Source organism: Ursus maritimus, unplaced genomic scaffold (assembly GCF_017311325.1).
Source record: "Ursus maritimus isolate PB19 unplaced genomic scaffold, ASM1731132v1 scaffold_1, whole genome shotgun sequence".
Classification (NCBI taxonomy): domain Eukaryota; kingdom Metazoa; phylum Chordata; class Mammalia; order Carnivora; family Ursidae; genus Ursus; species Ursus maritimus.
The window spans coordinates 29,257,727-29,273,543 of record NW_024423343.1 but is presented as its reverse complement, the minus strand read 5'-3'; the positions used below and the strand labels follow the sequence as shown (position 1 = coordinate 29,273,543).

The 15,817-nt window shown below is 40.9% G+C and overlaps 1 protein-coding gene across 7 annotated transcripts in view; it reads right to left on the bottom strand.

The window, feature by feature from the left end:
• Nucleotides 1-7,814: 7,814 nt before the first annotated feature.
• Nucleotides 7,815-15,817, bottom strand: part of INO80D (INO80 complex subunit D) — a 66,253-nt gene continuing 58,250 nt past the window's right edge. For all 7 annotated transcript variants that reach the window (XM_040641651.1, XM_040641654.1, XM_040641670.1 and 4 more), the window contains one exon: nucleotides 7,815-15,817. This exon is cut by the window's right edge and continues 3,985 nt beyond it. The gene's annotated coding sequence lies outside the window, so the exon portion shown is untranslated.

The following is a 15,817-nucleotide window of genomic DNA, read 5'->3' as shown; positions in this document are numbered from 1 at the left end:
CTTTCCAAATGAGAGCATCTCCAATTTGGTAATTTATGTCAACAAGAAAATATGATTAATTAATATAGATCAGATTTACTGCCAACTTTTCAGGAATAAATTTATTTTGTCAAGTAGTCCATTAATTAAACAGAAGTATGATAAGAGAAACAAATGATAATAATACAAATAAATTACAGCCCCAAGTTTCTTATTATTTTCAGAAAGAAATGTTGTAGGTAAGAGCTATAAACGGAAAAAGATGTTATACTTTATTTATTTATTTATTTATTTATTTATTTATTTAAAGCAGGCTCCACGCCCAGTGTGGGGCTTGAACTCACGACCCCGAGACCCGGAGTTGCATGCTCCACTGACTGAGCCAGCCAGGCGCCCCAGAGACGTTACACTTTAAATATCAAAATTCAAATACAGTTTTGGCAATGCTAGTCCATCAGTATATAAAAATCAAACAAAAAAAGATATGCTTTTTAAATGAGTACGACTATGCATATATTTTTTTAAAGATTTTACTTATTCATTTGAGAGACAGAGAGTAACCTGTGTGAGAGAGAGAGAGAAAGCATGTATGGTGGGGAGGGGGAGAGGACAGAGGGAGAAGCAGACTCTCCACTGAGCAGGGAGCCCGATGCGGGACTCGATCCCAGGACCCCGAGATCATGACCTGAGCCGAAGGCAGACGCTTCACCGGCTCAGCTACCCAGGCGCCCCACTCCACACATATTTGGAGGGAGATAGGACATGGACCAGTGAAATGCTGACAACCTAGCATATGCTACGACAAATGACCATTAGAGACAAGATCACCAATCTTAAATATCAAGATATATGTGAAGGTTCCTTGACTCCCCCTACCCAGAGAAATCAGATGTATTATTTAGCTTCCACTGGCATCGTAATGAGCAACAATTTATGGAGGCTCTTCTGTATGCATTAGGCTGCATCCCAAGCCATGAAGATTTTAATAAGAGAGGTCGTTATCCTAACATGGCGCGGTCTTCTTGAGGAGGCCCTGGCCCCAGAACGGTGAGTGTCAGTCAGGGAAGCAGGATCTGCAGCCAGTGAGCGCTCCAGGCAATCATGTCGCCCAGGAACAGGGACCGAGGGGTCCTCTGGAGCAGGAAGTCTTCTTGAGGGCAGGGAGGCTTGAAAGCAGGCAGGAAAGAAGGTGGTACTTAGATAAGCAGAGAGACGGTCTACACAGGGGGTAGGTGTGTGCAGAGAAGTTTGGCCAGAAGAGGGGCTGTGAAGCGAAGTACACTTGCTATTGGTGATCACACAACGAAATCTGGTTCAAGCACATTATAAAAAACATTATGAGGAGCCTTGAAAATCAACCCGTGTTGGGACCTTCCCATGGAGGATGAAGGAGACTGAAGGCGGTTCAGATCTGAAATCATCCATTAGTCCTGGCCGATTTTGGAGGGTCCTGGGAATACCAGTGTGGCAGGAGTGTCCGTAAAGGGCCGGTGGGAGGGAGGAGAGGTTGGAAGCCAGGACACCAGCTAGAAACTACTGTGCTAGTTCAGTCACCAGGTGATGGAAAACTGGTTGAAACTGGGAGAAATCAAGATGACTGGAGCTTCTAGTGTGGGTAACTTGGAGGCTTTATGTTTGCTGAATGACTCAGTGAACAAATGAACGAGGGCAAAAATTCAAGGTGAGAACTGGTTTAAAAGGGAAAGATGAGGGGCACCTGGGTGGCACAGCGGTTAAGCGTCTGCCTTCGGCTCAGGGCGTGATCCTGGCGTTATGGGATCGAGCCCCACATCAGGCTCCTCCGCTATGAACATGCTTCTTCCTCTCCCACTCCCCCTGCTTGTGTTCCCTCTCTCGCTGGCTGTCTCTATCTCTGTCAAATAAATAAATAAAATCTTTAAAAAAAAAAAGGGGGGGGAAAGATGAGGGGCGCCTGGGTGGCTCACGTCAGTTGAGCGGCTGCCTTCGGCTCAGGTCATGATCCACGGGGTCCTGGGATGGAGTCCCACATTGGGACTCCCTATTCAATGGGGAGCCTGCTTCTCCCTCTCCCTCTGCTTCTCCCCCTGGCTTGTGCTCTCTCTCCCTCTCGCTCTCTTGCTCTCTCTTTCAAATAAATAAATAATAAAATCTTAAAAAAAAATAAAAGAAAGATGAGCGACTCTGGAAAACAGTATAGAGGTTGCTCAAAAAGTTAAAAATAGAGCTACCCTATGATCCAGTAGTCTCACTACTAGGTATTTACCCAAAGGATACAAAAATACTAATTCAAAGGGATGCACGCACCCAATGTTTATAGCAGCTTTATCTACAATAGTCAAATTATGGAAACAGCCCAAGTGCCCATCGACTGATGAATGGGTAAAGAAGATGTGCCATATATATATATATATAATATCACACAGCCACAAAAAAGAATGAAATCTTTCCATTTGCAAGAACACGGATGGAGCTAGAGGTTAATATGCTAAGTAAAATAAATCTGTCAGAGAAAGACAAATATCATATGACTTCACTCATATGTGGAATTTAAGAAACAAAACAAGCAAGCAAAGGTGAAAAAAAGAGAGAGAGAGAGAGAGAGGCAAACCAAGAAACAGACCCTTAACTACAGAGAACCAACTGATGGTTACCAGAAAGGAGGCGGGTGGGGGGATGGGTGAAATAGGTGACGGGGATGAAGGAGGGCACTTGTGATGGGGGGGTGTATGGAACCACTGAATCACTACATTTACACTTGAAACTAATATTACCCTGTATGTTAACCAACTGAAATTTAAATAAAAACTTTAGAAAAAGGGAAAGATAAGTTTGGATTTAGATAAACTGAATTCATAGTGATGGGCAACTGTGACGGGGGAGGTCCTCAGGAAGCGGTGGGGATGTGAGGCTGAAGTCTGAGAGCGTCAGAGCGATAGACGTCGGCTTGCAGTTCATCTGCGGGGAGTCAGCGCTGGAGCCGTGGGAGTAGAAGGACCCGCAATGGGAGCTCGTGTGCAGAGAAGAACAGGGAAGGCTGAAGAATGGGTTTGAGACAGGTTCAAACTGAGGGAGAAGAAAGAGAGCTGGAATTAACAAAGAACCCCGAGAAGCTATGTGAGAATTAAGTGGAGAAACGGGACAATGGCAGACTGTCAGTGCTGACTGGTTCAGGGAGGTTAGAGAGAAGGACGGCGAAGGTCACCGGTGGCCTCGGCAAGAATGGTTTCAGGAAAGTGACAAAGTGAAAGGTAAATTGCAGTGGAACAAGGAGTAATTGTGGAAAGAGAGAGTATGATGTTTAGCAGTAAAAAGAAATGACAGCCGTTGAAGGGAAAAGAATGCAGAGGCAAGATTTTCGTCTTAAAGAAATAACCACGGTTAAGAGCCTAAGTACTGCGAGCGCCATGTTTGGCCTCTACAGACCGTGAAAGTGATATATGGTTTGGCTCTTTAAGCTCGATTTCAGTTTTTTAGTGTAGCAGCTGACATGCACAGTTTTTGATAAATGATCTTCTACTAATTCTTTTTTTTAAGATTTTATTTATTTGACAGAGAGCACAAGCAGAGGGAGAGGCAGAGGGAGAGAGAAAGGGAGAAGCAGGCTCCTCGCTGAGCAGGGAGCCCGACGTGGGGCTCAATCCCAGGACCCTGGGATCATGACCTGAGCCAAAGGCAGACACTTAACCAACTAAGCCTCTCAGGGGCCCCTTCTACTAATTCTTTATACTTTTATTTTCTTAGATACTTTTTAACCCAACACATATTCTACAAGTCCGGATACAATGATATATTTTGTCCCATTAAATGCTTTTCCATGTAAGATGAAACATAGGAGAATTTTTTTTTCCAAGGGTTTTTGGGTTTTTTTAAGATTTTATTTATTTATTTGAGAGAGAGAACAAGACAGAGAGAGAGAGAGAGAGAGAGCGCATAAGCAGGGGGGAGAGGCAGAGGGAGAAGTTGACTCCCTGCTGAGCCGGGAGCCCAACGTGGGGCTCGACCTGAGCCTCAATCCCAGAACCCAGAGATCACGATGTGAGCCGAAGGCAGACACTTAACCAACTGAGCCATCCAGGCGCCCCAGAAACATAGGAGAATTTTTTAAAGTTACAAAGCAGAAGGCAAAGCTGTATTTCAGTTAACTGGATTTTAGTAACCGATTACATCCTAGAATAGTTTGGAATGCGACTGAGTAAAAGTAACCCTATCTGTTGGTTATTTATGTCCTCTTGTATTATAAAAATCAGCACTCCCTCATCAGAAACTTCTTGCCTAAGCTCCTTATCTAGCCCCATCCTCCCCCTGATCTTTGTTCATTTGTTCAGTTTCCCCTAGACGCTTATTTCAGGAAGGGGCCTATGTTGTTTGTGTCTTCACTCATTTCCTCTAGTTAGAAAATGGGCATAACTAAAATTTACCAAGTGCTGAGTAAGTGCCAGGGACTATTCTCAGTGCTCTCCACGGGCTGTGTCCAGTCGGCCTCGCGATGCATTTTACAGGGAAGGACATCGGAGCAGGGAGAGGTCAAGCGACTTACCTGAGATCACGCACTTCTTAAATAATGGAGCAATGTTAGAACGAAGGAAGTCTTGTCCGAAGTCCATAGCCATAACCAGTCTCGGCACTGCCTCTCTCCAGATGCTCTAAGTCCCCCGAAATCTGCATCCCTTCTATTCACAAACGTCTTGAGATGACTGACTTCATTCAGTAATACGTACTACGAGATTATGGGCAAGCACGCTGTGCTCCGGGCCGGCGTTTCAGGAGCTAACAGTGTAGACACTGGAGCATACATACTGCCTGGACGGGGAGGCAAACGAGAAGTCAAGGGTTCACATGGAGTGTGGGTGTGCATCCGCAGGCTGGGGTCAGGGGGCAGAGGAAGGGCTGATGTTCCTCGATACCATCGCTCCCAGGGCAATGTGAGGGAGGCAAGCCAGCCCGCTAGCCTGTGAACACCGGCTCCCTGCTCCCTGGGTGGGAGACTCTAGGGACTAAAGTGTTTGAGCTCTTTCTGGGCCATAAATAAAATACGGTAATTGCATAGAGATGCTCTCCAAAATCTGTCCTTTGCTTTCCTCCTTGATCATTTACATCTGGCTTCCACGAGGAACTCTATGCCCACAACTTTTCTCTGTCTGCAGCTCTAGCCTCTCTTCTGAGCCCTAACTGCCCTACTGGTTGTCCATGCCCTGCTTCCAACTCTGACTTCCGAGATCTAAAACTCACTGGCTCAGGATGCGCGGGGCTCAGGACAGTCGGTTGACTGTCCAACTCTTTGACTTTGGTGCATGTCATATGATCTCAGGATGGTGAGGTCGGGCTCCGCGCTGGGCGTGAGGCCTACTTGAGATTCTCTCTCGCCCTCTCCCCCTCCCCCACTCTCTCTCTCTCTCTCTCTAAAAAATAAACATATACATAAAAAACTCATGGGCTCCCTCAAAACCCTTGGTCTTAAGCAGTGCCGCCCACTGCCAGCGCTCTTCCAGAAGCCCGGGTGAAGCCTCTTTCGGTTCTACCTCCTCCCTTGCCCTGCCGTCTCATCAGTCTGTTTCCAAGTCTTTGAATTCCCCCTCCTTTACATTTTTACTACCATGACTAGTTTCTACTTCATCAAGTAGCTTAACCATTGCTGGAGCCATCTCCTCCCTCCCCTCTGCCAGGAGTCTTCCCGAATCACAGCCGGCCGCCCGTCTTGTGCGCCTGCCTGTTCGGCCTTCCGTGCTCCCTACACAATCGCCATTGGCTTCTCCACCATTCCTCGCCACTCTCCACCATGCCTTTCACACCCATCAAGTTCAACTGCTCCCTGCTCTCCCACAAACCACTTACACTGCTCCTCCATCTGGAACACTCCATTTCTCAACGTCCCAACACTGCCAGTCCTTGAATGGACACAGACACTGTCTTCTACACATTCTTCTCTCCTCTGGTTGGCCATCATCTCTTTCTGACATGAACTCACAAAGTGTTGTATCACTCTTCTAAGCACTTGGCAATTTCTACCTTGTTTGTAGAGTGACGCATCTTCTCTCTTCCACTACACGTCAGTCTCCGGGTGTAGAATCCAGGTGTGATTCATGTTCAGTGTCCCACTGTCTCTAACACCAATTGCTCAAAAATACAAATAAGTAAGAAAACGAACGGAAGGCCTGAGAGACAGAAAACTGGAAAGACGGAAGAAGAGAAACGGCACTCACATGCCACCAGGGGCTTGACTGAAAGCTGAGGGCTAAGCAGTAGACATCTCTCCCTCACAGGGACTTCAAGGAGGAAAAATAACCGACTACAGTCACAACATGTCAGTTAAAAGAATTTTCCAGGGAGCCAGTTATATGAAAGGAACAAAACAGTATCACCTGAACGTTCAGATCCACACGTTGCAGAAAGGTACAAAGTAATGCAGGTAAGCAGATTTTTAAATAATACAGGCTTTTTTCTTCCCCAAGAATTATTGTTAATGGGGCATCCAGCTGGCTCAGTCAGTAGAACATGCAATTCTTGATCATGAGTTCAAGCCCTATGTTGGGCATGGAACTTACTTTAAAAAATACATGTATAGTATTAATGAAACAGAGGAAAGAGCAAGGAGGTGAAGACATGCCAACGAAGAGTTAAGAAAATAGATTCTCTTCTAAACTCTATTTTTTGCTTTCACTTGGCGACCACAACTCTCAACACCAAGATTTTAAAGATGTGGCCTCAACCCAAACATTTCACTCATAAGTTTGTCTTCTTAAGGCTTCTATTTTTTAAAAATCAAGTGGGGTGCCTGGGGGTCTTAGTTAAGCGATTGACTCTTGATTTCGGCTCAGGTCATGATCTAGGGTGGGGAGATGGAGCCCCATCAGGGGGCTCCATGCTGGGGGTGGAGTCTGCTTGAGATTCTCACTGCCCCCTCTGCCCCTCAAAAAGAAATAAATTATCAAGAACTGAGCCAGCACAATCTCAAAACCTTGTGATTTGTGCAGAGCTTTAGAAAGGGAGCACCCTTAATAGGAATGAACAAGAGTTTCAATCAACCATCATATAGCTCAAGAAATGGACACCTATTTCAAGCATTCTTCATATATTGTCAATTTCAGAAGCAGAGCCAGGGATGGAGGCAGCTGTCACCGCTGGCCATTTTACTAGAACTGCGGGTGGACATCTGCTTCTGGTCTTAGAACGTTAACTTCTTTTGCAGAAGCAAAACCAGTCTAAATGCCCCACAAAAATGAACAGTAAATTTCTAATGAAAGGAATGTGTGATCAGATTACTAATTTTTCTTTATGAATTTTATCCTAGCCTCTATGCGTACCACAAAATCCTTTGGCAACAAGACAGCACAGGAAGTGAAAACTTCAACTCTGCATATTAAAAAAATAAAGTAACAATTCAATTCCAAGGAGATACAAGGAAGACACTTAGCAATGCTTTAAAGGAAAAGAACATTTCTTCGAGGTGTTTTGGTTTTTTTTTTTAACTTTCGATTATACAGCAAGAAGTTCTTATACTTGTGAGGCTATGAAAATGAAAAGCGGCTTCTGATTAAATGAAATAGAAATTGGCTTGTAAAAAGACCTCCAATACGACATGTAACAATTTCAAATACAACTTCTGGTTGTATCTCAAGGGTCTAGATACCATATTAAGCTCACATACCATTTAATCGATCCATAGCTATTACAAATATTAATCACTGTTGGTCTCACCATAAAGAACCATGAATATATCTCCCTAGAGTTCTTAATAAAATATAAGATCTATTTTTAAAAATTACTATTTAAATAACAAAGGGGGGGAAATGCCTACCCTGGATTTGTATCTTTGACCTATATCCAGGCAAAGGAAATTATACCCAAAACAAGGCTACTTCACAGCAAGATTTATTAATACATCCAAAAGAAAGAAAGAAAAATCATTTTGTCACACTATATACAGATAATACATACAGTGTTTTATACACATATTACATCAGTTTTTACACAAGAAAAATATACATAAAAATGTAAACTTTTGTATACAAAAACCCTTAAACAAATTAAACAAGGACCAGATAACAAAAGGAGACCAATCCATTATTATTTCATCAAATTTTTAAAACAGTAATACAGTACATTCATTGAGATATATATGGAAAATGTGAGCCATCTCTTCATGTTTAAAGGGAAATTACAAACCAACAGCCCATCACCTCCCAAATGTGGTCCCCCCCAGCGACACCACACTCAATACCATAGACACGCCTTGCCGTCACAACTGGGGGGCTCTTAACCAAACCTGCCCACCTCATCTTGCCTGCTAGTCTGTGCAGAAACGGGTGGCCCCTTAGCTTTTGTGCATATAACGAAGCTTCTTGCCACTATTCACGCAAATACAGACAAGATTCTTGGTTTGTAAGTTCCCTTTAAGCAGCTTTTTCTTTTCTAAGTATTTTTAATGTATGGCCTGTTAACACATACTTGTGTGCCAAGGTGAATGAGAACACTGAAAAAGAAGGGCTTTGAGAACTGCTAGTCCTTGCTACCGTGCAGTTACTTTGTAAGAAGAGATTTTTAAAACTGTGCAACGTGTCTGTCCCTTACTGGATCCAAAGAAGCTACCACCTCACCTTTGACTTCCCACTGCAACTTGGTTTCAATTTACACCTCAGTCCTCCAGTTAGTACCATACAACCGCCAAGAGGCTTTGTTAAAGGCTGCTTCTGATATCAAGTTCCAGCTAAACTACTCTATGAAATCACTCAGACCCCAACCTCTCCGTTCTGGGCTTGGGGCGGGGGGTACTCTATCTTCACTGTTTTTGTTTTTTTTTTGGTAACGTCTTAGAATTTAGGACTGTCCATCTATGTTCCTCTCTCTGTAAGGTCTTGAATGTAATCTGCCACCAACTCATCACAAAATATTTCATGTTTTTTTCTTCATGGTTTTTCATTCAGTGTGTCAAACTGATGTACTAATGGAAACAGCAAATGCTTGGGGACTAAGAATTAAATCTATGGCAAGTGCATGCAGACTTGGAGTTCCTGAAGAAGAAAAAAAAAAACGTCTGGGAAGACCTTTAACGAAATAAATGCAAAACAAGCTGAAGATAGCTTCATGAGAGCTGCCTTCTCTCAAAGTTGAATTTTCAACAAGGCAGAATAACAATTAGGTGCTATATTTCCCTGCAGCTAGAGAGTAGTTAACTTCCCCCAGGCAAAATGATCTCAATGATCATTATTTATTAATGAAAGGAAGAGGCAGATTGGTGAATTAAGTTGATCTAGAAGATGGTGGTTGACATACACTAATGGAAATGTGAGGATTGCTTTATAACTGAAATAAACAGGCTGGTTTGTGGTACATCTCCATTTCAGAGGGAGGAAAAACGCACAACGCTCCTCAAGTGAATCCCCAGCTCTCTCTTTCTCCCATGGGACAGATGGCATTTTTAAAAATGACAGTCTCCCTTTCAGTTAAAAAAAAAAAATGTAACAATAAAAAGGAAAAGATAAATAAATAATGTGTGGATGTCTTTAGATGAGACTTTTAAATGTTCTTTAAATAATTTTCGATAATGTATTTTTAAATCATTACATACAACTGCCATTGCAGTGACAATATTCCAGTAGGGGCAGCATTTTGCTAAATGTAAAAGATTGCCATTTAAAACTCATACATATACATGTGTATATACAGTATATCGACACTATTTATATACATATATATCTAGAAAGCAACATTTCATTGCCTTTGAATATCTATATATTCACTCCCACAATATATACGAGACATACTGTGTGAGTATATACGAAAGTATACGTACACATGCTCAGACATGTATATATACACTTTGTCTGTGTGTGCATAAGAGCTTTAAAGGCACAGTAGATAGGGATGCAAGTTTTCTAGAGAGCCGCAGCAAAGTTAAAACAGAATGTTACAAATGTGAAAACAGTCAAAAGGAAATATAGCAAAATTCATTACGTGATAATTCGTTGAAGTGGTGTCATCGTGAGTAAAATGAGTTCGTTCAAGAGGCTTATGTGTGACTTCGTATGCTTTCCATTAAAATGAAAATGGTAAATTTATGATTGAGACACAAAGTAGACCACATTTTTAAATGACAAATTGATGACAAAAAAATGAGAAACCTAACACTTATCAATACTAAAATCATAATTACATTCTTTTCCAATGTGAGTGACACGTCCCCAAATTATCTAGGTAAAACTTTCAAATTAGTCTTGTTTGAATGTTGGTTTCTTTGTTTTTGAGACAAAGATGAATGCCCAATCCTCAAAATTACCATACAAAGTATTACCCAAACTGACATCTTCTGGAAAATTTCAGAGATAAAGATCTTTAAAAGAAACGACTGAGAAGTTAACAAACTATGCTTAAGCCAAATGCTCCTGGCAGAGAGGACATCATAAAGGGGAAAAAAATACAATGAGGTGTGATGAGAGATAGTCTGACTGAGAAGGCAGTGAAGATGAAGAACTGGCGAGTAAGAAGAGTTCTAGCAGGAATTCACTTATAATAACCATAAACAAGACTATAATCCAAAGGACTTCCATCTTGGTATGCACTGATAATGGACTCCAGTCTGTCATCTCCTCTTGCTTACAGAATAATCGAGTTTTCCATAGACGTATAATCTTGCTTAACAAAGGCTGTTTATCTATTACACACACACTGTTTTAGGGAAATATATGTATATAGCTTTATCTATACACACACATATACATACGTGTATATATAGATTTATACAAATGTATAAATAAACATAATACTTTTCAATCTTTCCATTGACAAGGCAAGTTCACATTCAGCAAAGTGCCACCACATCCCATATACACATCTCTGTACAGATATACACAAAAGGGTCTATCTTCACCCTTCAATCAGGGGGAATTTATTCTAGCAAATCCCATTAACCAGTAACTGAAGGGAGAAATGGCACCAGTACAAACTCCCTTCTTTCATTTGCATGCATATGTACAAGAAATATGCAGGGTTTTTTTTTTTTAATCCATAAAGCAAGAGTGAATGAAACTGGGAGATGCAGAAATACAAGTATAAAAGGAACGACCTGGAGAGCTTTCCTAGGTCTTGGCTACACCTAAGATGAATGCGGCTTCAAAGAGAACTACAAATTCTGGTATATTCTCAGAAGTTGTCTTGACAGATACCAAAGTACGTGATCTTTTTATATTAAAAATAAATGTGATTGGAGCATTTAATAACAACTCTAGTTTTGGCTATGTTAGACCACCAGATACTCCAGTAATGAATGTCGAGCAAAATGACAAAACTCAAAATATAGGAATGTATTTTTTTTAATTCTATATGAATCAGGTAAAAGTCAAGGGTAGCATAATTTTTCCTATAACCAAAATACGGGGGTTGGGGGCACACTAACTTCATAAATAATAGCACAACTGAGTAATATTTTTTTAAATTTTTTGAAATAAATGAAATCATCCCAGCTTTGAAATATGCATGGTGAAATGATCCCACCAACTCTTCCAACAAAGCAGTCCCTTCAAAAAATGGCATTCTTTATAAAAAGCCTATTAATTTTCTTAACTTCACCAAGAAAAGATGATCAATAATGATTTTCTAACTCAAAATACGAAGAAATCTATTATTAACATAAAAAAAAAGTTGTTTCATCTGATCTGGTCCCATCACCCCAGCACATAAACACAGCTCATGTCTGGTTTCTCTCTCTCTCTCTCTCTCTCTCTCTCTCTCTCATATTTTTATGCTCAAAAGTGAGAGGCTGGTCTTAGTCATTTTAAAAACATAGCATAATATAAGTTAATCAAAAGGTTAAAATAAAATGCACATGATATCAGAGCTAGCCTTTTAACATAAGATAGCATAATGAAGAATTTGGTGTATTTATACTACAGAGACAATGAGAAAATAACTCTGATAGCCTCATCTAAATAAATCGATTTCTACAATACATTCTGTTACCTTCCTCTATTTTTACCTAAGCACACATTCATCTCTCTCACACACGTGCCCCCAATGTATATTTTTGCATGTGTGTAAAAACACAGACAGAGACATGCACACAAGTAATTTAATTCTATTTTTAAGTCACAGTGGGAATTCCTTAGTGAGGAGGGATAAAAAGTTCCTGAATAAGACACTGAGAACATGTAGATTTATTATTTTCTCTATTTTACTTCCCAACTTACAGAAAAAACTGTAAATTAAAGAATAAATCCATAGGAACAAAAGAGGTCTTAAAAACTTAGTTTACAAATTCCAGCTACAGTAGTTGGGAGTTTTGCTTCATCTATGTATTTCTATTTACCCTGTAACTAAGCTTCTAGCCATCTTAAGTGTAAACCACAGATCATTTACTAAAGAAACACGATTCCCAACAGTTCTATGAGCAGTAATAAACGGTCTAAAGGTGTTCTACATTTTGAGGCCCCAGGATATCCTTTTATTTTATATATCTGCAAGGTAGCAAAGGATAGCTATACACCTTGACACGGCAGAGATCCAGTGTAAAAAGGTGCTTCACTAGTTTGTTTTGTCAAAAAAAAAAAAAAAAAGCTCATATATAATTTTTTAAGCTATTAAAACACATAGGCAACATAATTCATTACACTCAATACAGCTTTAGTATAAAACTTATAATTTATGAGGTGATGTTAATAGTATAAATTAATATACCTTTTCTCTTAAAATCTACAATAAGTATTCTGAAAGCTCATTGGGGAAGGAAATTTTTAAATAAAACTTTAAAGCTGTGCGTGATGGGAAAGGATTCTGTTTGCTGAAGCGGAGATGAGAGCCTGAAGAAGAAAGGAAAAAAGTCCTACGCAAGATACGGTGGGCTACGAAACCGAACGTTTTCTCTTTCTTGCGCTCTCTTCAATGATGAGTCACCTTTAGTTTCTTTTAAAACTATTTTCTTATTTTAAAAACTGCCCTAATTTCCACAAGGAATCCCTGAGACATACTCAACACTATACAGTGAAAAGAACAATCACTGTGAAGAGGGACTGATTTCAACCCTTCGGAGCAGATGAAGACAATGTCACAAGCATCCAACTTCCCATCACTTGCACACTCATCTGCTGGAGCCGAAGGGGCCTTAACAACGCGGGGTGGAGTCAGTTCAGGGCCAATCAGTCTATTCCCCAAGCAAAAGCAATGGCGTGGCATTTCGCTGCACTGCACGTTGAACATTTTTCCAAGGGGAACTTTGGGTGCATATAGAGCTTACTTCAGTGGTCCCCAGCTCAAAAAAACAAACAAAAACAAAAACAAAACAAAAAAAACAAATCAAAGAGGCGGCTTCTATTACTCTTAGGCCAGGATCAGGGCAGATCAGATCAGGGGTGTGTGTGCAGACTTGAGGACCTGGGCGGGCGCAGGCTGAGGCCAGCAGGCAGGAGGGAAAAAGGAAAGAGAGCTGGGCTGCCCGACCGAGCTTACTAAGAGTTAGACAGCTTTTCTCTTACAACATTGTTTTTCAGACTTGACTTTGGATACTCCCAAACCCTGCCACTCAAAGTAGTCAAACATTCCCAAGATGCGAGAACCTAGTTTCCGGTAAAGAAAGTCATACCAAATTTGCTCTCTCCCCGAAATGCCACCTGTCCTTTACTGGCTCTGTATCACAGTGCAGAGAGAGGGAAGCAAACAGAAATTAGAGCTGAAGGGAAAGAGAATTTTTGCTATTTAAAAATGAGGCTCTCTAAGTCGGCCCCACAATTTTTGCATTAATGACACTGGTTATTAGGAGACATAATTATTCACCTGTATTTTAGGTTTTCTTTCCTAACTCATTGGTCAGGGGGAAATGCTCCACAGATACCCAAGTATGTTCTTCACTGGTATTTTATTTCAAATCTTTTGGAAGATAGCATTTAACATGTTACTTTCATCTACTACGCATGGATTCTGGTTCCCTCTAGAATAGGATACTGCAAAGCTCATAAGGCTCCAGATATTAAGAAGTCATTGTTTAACCTTTCTACAGAATGCCAGCAAAGATTCCGTATTTTCAAGGTATTGCTAGAGGGAAAGAAAAAAAAAAAATCTATGTTCTATCACATATATATTTCCACCTCCCACCTCACCCCCGAGAAATCTATTTCTCATCGGGAAAAAAATCCTTGGAACGATGTAGGTGTTGGTGGTGAAAGAGATAGATGAAGACTGTTCAGTATGACTGCATTTTCCTCTAAGGAATCCATGAAATCGCCTCATTCCCCTGCAGAGTTCTGCTGACCATGCCGAAGGCCGCTGTATTAGATTAATCTATGTATTCCAGAGTAAAAACAGAATTTAGTAGAATGTTAAAAGGCTAAAAAGAAAGAGGTTGAAGAACCTGAAAACTAGATATCTAAAAATATTGTTTAAATGAATTCCAAACCTATTACCTAATTAGTGTTACGAACATTCTCATGTTTTTGCAATACCAATCCACAGCAACCTACTGCACTAACTTGGAGAAAAGGCGACCGCCTCACACCAGCGTCGCTGATGCCGCTACGGGCGCCGTCAGCACCCCCGGTGCAGGGGCGCAGCAAGGACTGCAGGCAAGTAGCATGAACCGACGGCCTGGGAGTTACCGGCGTATGCTCAGTCTAGGGCCAACAGATGAAAACTGAATGGTACAGGGCCATGTGAGTGGCTCAGCTGGGAGAGCATGTGATTCTTTATCTCAGGGTTGTGAGTTCAAGCCCCACGTTGGGTGTGGAACCTACTTAAAATTAAAAACACACACACAAAAAAACCAAAACCCCGAATGGTACAAGTCAATAGAAATATTAATTCTTTCATGTAAGAAGAACGCTTACAGGTTGGGCATGATCACAGACACAGTTTCCTTCCAAATCAAAGCACTGTCTTTGCCTCCGGGTTGTGATCGTGCACTGAGAACGAGCTCTGATAAGGAAAAGCTTTAGTGTTAGTCACAGAAAGTGAGGATTCTCAGCTTGCAGTGGAGAGATTGGGCTTGTTGAAGACATAAATCTTATAAATAAGTATTTGGCAAAGATAAAGTATTAGCTTTCTTTAGCCTGACGCCACTCGAGACGGTAACTACAATTCTAAGGAAAAGGAAAAACAAAAACAAAAAACCAAAACCACATTTTCCAACTTGATCTCCATACCTACTATTTGCTTCTCATTAAATTCTAATCTTCTCGGGGAGGGACACAGACACGTTGCAGCGCCTGCCAGCATGAAATCGCTCAGGAAGTCATTTATAAAGGAGTTCTAGCTCACATGGTAGGTTACTAGAGAGGGAAAAAAAAAATCCTTCACCGTATAAGCTATGTGACGATAATAACAAAATTTTCCATTGCATAGTCTGTCGTTTGGTGGGTTAAGTGTAATTGCTATTTACTACTGTGAATTGTTTACTAGCTACATAACCTATGCAGATGTGCAAATTACTAAGCCATTTTTACAGAGAAAAAAAAAAAACAATGTCTTAAGTACTTTAATTAAAATAATATTAACAATTATGTAGAGAGAGTAAAGGAGAGAAAACACATCTTTTCTTCGATGCTCTAAGATCACAGCCAGTGAGTATCATTCCTTAGAATGGAATTCAGATTCTCCGAGCACAGAATGTATCCATGAACTGCAGCAACTCTGTAAGTAAATCACATTAACATGATCTAACTGGCCTTTATAAATGGTCCCTAAGAACTGCAGAAAGAGTGCACTTCTCTGCCACTATTTCTCATGAGTTTCACCCAAGAATAAAAGCTAGTTTCCACCTAATTAGGACCTTACATAAAATTTGTTTTTGATTCCAGTATTGCCTTACGATAGCATAAGTGCTATTTAAAAGACACGAATTTTCGTATTTCTGGAGTGAAAGACACTGCATTCCTTTCCC